Here is a 6,276-nt window from a genome sequence, read left to right as displayed (position 1 = left end):
GCGGCAGCGGTCGCACCGTTTTTGTGTCGCACAAGTGCTGTTTATTAGCCCCCCCTTCTCTTCTTTTTCTCTTGGAAACCTTTCTCTCTTTCTCTCTCTCTCTCTCTCTCTCTCTCTCTCTCTCTCTCTCTCTCTCTCTCTCTCTCTCTCTCTCTCTCTCTCACTTGCTCTGTCTCTCTCTCTCTTTTTCTCTCTCTCTCTCTTCATATTCAGCAATCAATATCAGCCCTTGGAGTGTGTGGTGTGTTTATGACCCATGAATAAACAAATAAGGGTTGGATAAAAGGTCATAATTAGATGATTCTTTTGAAATGAAAATAAAAAACAGCGGCTGGAGGAAATTAGGCCTATTCAGTGAGTATATAGGGCCCAGCACCTTTGCTTTATGTGGATGTAACACACACACAGACACACCTTAATTTGCTGTAAGGAGAGTGCCTCTCACTGCCTTGTAGCGAAATCAAGGCTTTAGCTGAGATGCTAATGTAGTATTGGCAGAGGGCAGAGGGGTTAGCATGCGAAAGCGGAAGACACTCCAGGCTAAGAAAGGCAGCATATGCTGTGGGTATGGCAGTCATAAGTGTTCGTATGAAACCGGAGAAGTAAAGGAGAGGAAAAGAGAGGGACGGTAAGGAGGGGGAGGGACCATAAGATGACAGGAATACCCTTCCTCTTATCCACGACAAGTTCATCAACACTACTGTACTTCTCTACATGGACTTCTTGATTCCTAATGAAATCCATTAGAGTGGATTTGACCAAGGAGATTGATTATAATGATCACATAAATATTGGGGGAATGGAAATACAGTACAATTTTACTCTTTGGCAATCAGTTGCTTATGATGTTTGTTAATGTTCTCTTGACATGATGAGTTGATTGATTCACCACTGTACTGCCATGTATTTTTCAGTGTTGGAGCTGGAAAAGGCAGCTGTTGCATAGTGCTAGTAGATAAAGACTGTAACGCTGTCAGGGCCCTCTTCACAAAGTGACATCCATCACACAATCACATACACTTCACACACCTGTGGAGTTGCTTTGTTTGCCATTGTGGCCCCTGTTCGAATTCATATTGCTTAAATGTTTTAGTTATTCCTTTCTTTCCTTTTTTTTCTCTCATTCTCTCGCTTTCATTGCTGTTATCTTGCTCTGTCTGTTTAATTTATTAGCTCAGCTTCAACGCGTTGGCTTGGCTACTTATCCTCGACAGAAAGCCGCTTTGTGACCAATTGCAGTCAGGTGTAGTGGTGTGTGCGTGTGCGACTCAAGGCTGCCCAAACAACTGATCTATGGCCAACTGGCAGAGGGGACACAAGAACGACAAAAGAAAAGATACAAAGACACCCTGAAAACTAACCTAAATCAATGCAACATAAACACAAACTGGGAACTCCATGCCATTAACAGATCCACCTGGTGACAACTGTGGCTCCAGTATCAGCCTGCTCAGCCACAGCAGGATCCACAACAAGCAAACCACCCAATAAACCTGTGAAGAAGAGATAATCCTCGACCTCGAGGGATTGTAGCTGATGGTTGTGTGTGTGTTTGTGCGTGTGTGTGTGTGTGTGTGTGTGACCATGACCAGGGTGAGAGAATAGAAATGACTCATGACGCTAATCAGCTCAGGAGACTGAGTGCTCATTTTCAGCTGTCATGTGTTGACCTGTACGCGCACACACACAAACAGAGGTGTAGTAATGACGGACCGTGGAGGAGCGGCTCTCCTTTACATTTTTCAATTTGAGAATACGCTGGTAAAACTATTTCTGGAAAACGTATTTGGATAAATAAAAAAATAAAAAATAATAATAATGACCACAGAAATTCCATGAAAAACAATATAATAATAATAATACATTATTATTATTATTCAACTTATAAAGCGAAAAAAAGGACAAGTAATTTAGAAAAACAACATCATGAGATGGACAGTCATTAGAAAGGTAATTGCTTGAGTGGTCATCTGTGGGAGGTGGTCAAGCGGGGAGAGAAAGTCTGTAGGCAGGCAGGAAGTGCGGTCCCATCAAGGTGTCTCGCTGTCTCTGGCTTTTCCATAGTAGAACTCAGTCAGACGAAGTTTGAGCTAAGACACTGCTACTCCTTCACTACTAACAAAATGAAGCACCCACTTGGATGATGCTACGGCAGTCACGTGGCGCCAGAAAGTACACATTTACATTACATTTACGTAATTTAGCAGACGCTCTTATCCAGAGCGACTTACAAATAGGTGCATTCACCTTATAGCCAGTGGGATAACCACTTGACAATGGGATTTTTTTTGGGGGTAAGGGGGGGTAGAAGGATTACTTTATCCTATCCCAGGTATTCCTTAAAGAGGTGGGGTTTCAAATGTCTCCGGAAGGTGGTGAGTGACTCCGCTGTCCTGGCGTCGTGAGGGAGCTTGTTCCACCATTGGGGTGCCAGAGCAGCGAACAGTTTTGACTGGGCTGAGCGGGAACTATGCTTCCGCAGAGGTAAGGGAGCCAGCAGGCCAGAGATGGATGAACGTAATGCCCTCGTTTGGGTGTAGGGACTGATCAGAGCCTGAAGGTACGGAGGTGCCGTTCCCCTCACAGCTCCGTAGGCAAGCACCATGGTCTTGTAGCAGATGCGAGCTTCAACTGGAAGCCAGTGGAGTGTGCGGAGGAGCGGGGTGACGTGAGAGAACTTGGGAAGGTTGAACACCAGACGGGCTGCGGCATTCTGGATGAGTTGTAGGGGTTTAATGGTACAGGCAGGGAGCCCAGCCAACAGCGAGTTGCAGTAATCCAGACAGGAGATGACAAGTGCCTGGATTAGGACCTGTGCCGCTTCCTGTGTAAGGCAGGGTCGTACTCTCCGAATGTTGTAGAGCATGAACCTACAGGATCGGGTCACCGCCTTGATGTTAGCGGAGAACGACAGGGTGTTGTCCAGGATCACGCCAAGGCTCTTCGCACTCTGGGAGGAGGACACAACGGAGTTGTCAACCGTGATGGCGAGATCATGGAACAGGCAGTCTTTCCCCGGGAGGAAGAGCAGCTCCGTCTTGCCAAGGTTCAGCTTGAGGTGGTGATCCGTCATCCATACTGATATGTCTGCCAGACATGCAGAGATGCGATTCGCCACCTGGTTATCAGAAGGGGGAAAGGAGAAGATTAGTTGTGTATCGTCAGCGTAGCAATGATAGGAGAGGCCATGTGAGGATATGACAGAGCCAAGTGACTTGGTGTATAGCGAGAATAGGAGAGGGCCTAGAACTGAGCCCTGGGGGACACCAGTGGTGAGAGCACGTGGTGCGGAGACAGCTTCTCGCCACGCCACTTGGTAGGAGCAACCGGTCAGGTAGGACGCAATCCAAGAGTGAGCCGCGCCGGAGATGCCCAGCTCGGAGAGGGTGGAGAGGAGGATCTGATGGTTCACAGTATCAAAGGCAGCAGACAGGTCTAGAACGACAAGAGCAGAGGAGATAGAGTTAGCTTTAGCAGTGCGGAGAGCCTCCGTGACACCACATGTCAACAATAATTAAAGAGCACCCTTGTAACTTCTCTTTGATCTTCATCGCTGCACACCTCTGCCGTCTTGCTTCGGCTTCTCTCCATCCTCAACCTCAGGACACTAGCTGGCATTTGAATCTAACGTTAGCTAGCTAGCCAAACAAACAAATTACTTGCCAGCTTCAGTCTTAACGCTGTGGTGGATTCTGATGATATTAATTAGCTATATTAATTGTTTGTTCTTAAAAAATATATATTGTATGTAAAAAAAAAGCCATAAAACTGAATTAATGAAAATAAATATTTACAAAATGTACAGGAGCTCTCTGCTTAGGCTGCTGCTAGGGCACCATGGCAACTGTCTACAATGACAAACCAAATAATTATGCATAGCAGCCTAGAGGTAGGTAAATGGTGGTTTCTTCACTGTCTTCTCTTTGGCAGTGGTGAGAATGATGAAGAACTATATAGGCTACGTGTGTGCACTGCGGAGGCCCGTCGAAGGCTTGACCACTTTGGCCAATCAGAATGTTGAAAAACTATCTAAATTCACTGTGTGTCTGCCATGATGTTCATAAAACTCTACGGACCCCCTCTCTACTCTCTCTACTCTTGCACAGTGGAATCCAGAACAATATGTGACCACTTGGTTACGGCGACACCGTTCTGCCGAGGACACCCAAACCAGAGCGGCCACCACAAAGCCCAAGGAGCATGTCTTTCTCTGGAAGTTACTGTAGCCCTGCTTGGATATTGAGCATATATTGGCTATTGGTTGAGACATAGGGCCTGTTCTAGCTTGGTATGTCAGGGTGGGCAATTGGAAATGTGAACTGGGCCAAGTTGGAGGTAATAATGCATTTAGGTTATAGTTTATTGAGATTCATGAATACACAACACCAAAAACAAATCCTGCAATTCTACATAGTGATGATTTATGTTCACTACTTGGTCAATTGATTTGATAGCACATTTAATATATAGTATGCAAATAAATTCTATGAATTGATACTTCACCTCTCTGTTTTCTTTTATTCTGTAATAGAGTATATTGTAACCATGTGTTCAAGCTAATCAACTCAAAGTGTATTTATGATGCAGCGTGTATGCTACACAATACAATGAAATGCCTACTCGCAATAAAGCCTTCCTCGCAGACTGTGCAATGATATTAAGCTATATGTATTTATATTTACATTAGGCTATAGCCTACAAACAGCTATACCACGTAGTCGTTGGCCTATTAGGCTATAGGCCTACTGCAAATTATTGTTGTTTGATCCTGAGCTGGCCAAATGCGCAGAGCTATCCTTTAGCTATCCTTCAACACCACAAGTTGGTTCTACTTCTTTAACATCATTATACAATCCAGGCGCTGTCCTTTCAGCACTGTCCTTTCGCAAAATCACATAATGATTCATTTTCATTTTACATAACAGAACCTAATATAATATCATAGTTTAGTAGGCCTATAACGTTACTGTTACACCAAAAACACCTCATTTCTAATTACATTTTAGGATGGTTAGCTGAACTTTTTATTTTCTCATGCTACATCTTGTCGGTACAACCTTTGAGGAAATTCTGATATCATAAAAAAAAAAGCGCTCTCTCTCCTACACACAAAGACACATATATATACACTATCGGTCAAACGTTTTAGAACACCTACTCATTCAAGGGTTAAGAAGGAAAGAAGGAAAGAAATTCCACAAATTAACTTTTAAGAAGGCACACCTGTTAATTGAAATGCATTCCAGGTGACTACCTCATGAAGCTGGTTGAGAGAATGCCAAGAGTGTGCAAAGCTGTCATCAAGGCAAAGGGTGGCTATTTGAAGAATCTCAAATATAAAATATATTTAGATTTGTTTAACACTTTTTTGGTTACTACATGATTCCATATGTGTTATTTCATAGTGTTGATGTCTTCACTATTATTCTACAATGTAGAAAATAGTAAAAATAAAGAAAAACCCTTGAATGAGTAGGTGTTCTAAAACCTTTGACCGGTAGTGTATATACACACACACACACAACCATATGCTCGTCTGCCATAAGAGCAGGCACATTGTAGTCTGGTTGCCTTTAAATTATCTCTCTCTCTCTCTCTCTCTCTCTCTCTCTCTCTCTCTCTCTCTCTCTCCTCTCTCCTATTGCACCTTTTTGATTCACGCAATTCATTTTCAGCTTGTATAGCAATGCAGCTCTCTCCTTTCTCCTATTATGCTCTTGAATAAAGTCACACATGCTACAGCACCTCCCTCTCCAATCACATCCAGTCCAACCTGTTCACTTCACATCGTGTCAAACTTACCTTTCTCTTCCAAACAGCCCACTCTATTGTGTTTTTCTCACGGTTTCTCTCACTTTCACTGTTTCTGGAGGTTATCTGATATCCGTTATAGTGCCCTATCATGTGGATGCATATTTGATCCTTTGGATTCAGTCACAGTGAACTGTAATATGCTGATATTGAAGAGATGTACAGTAAGTCATGGCAGCCAGAGGAGGTCAGTGAGACTGTCGATAGATTGGGTCGTGTTCATTAGTGCACTGTAGCAAAACGCTTGGCAACAGAAAAAACGAAATGCTGTGTTCTTATGGGAAAAGTTCCTCCCTGTTTCATTCCGTTCCAAAACGTTTTCTCCCTACTGAACACAACCCTGATAATGACAGTGAGGGAGAGAGGGTCACAAGGTCATAGTTATGGCAAAACCCTGCCCATTTCTACAATTTATATTCTACAAATTTTAAACCTAACCTTAACACTAACCTTAACCACACTGCT

This window comes from Coregonus clupeaformis, chromosome 36, assembly GCF_020615455.1.
Source record: "Coregonus clupeaformis isolate EN_2021a chromosome 36, ASM2061545v1, whole genome shotgun sequence".
Taxonomy (NCBI): Eukaryota; Metazoa; Chordata; class Actinopteri; order Salmoniformes; family Salmonidae; genus Coregonus; species Coregonus clupeaformis.
The sequence above is the reverse complement of the archived record's forward strand: the minus strand, read 5'-3'. Positions refer to the sequence as shown.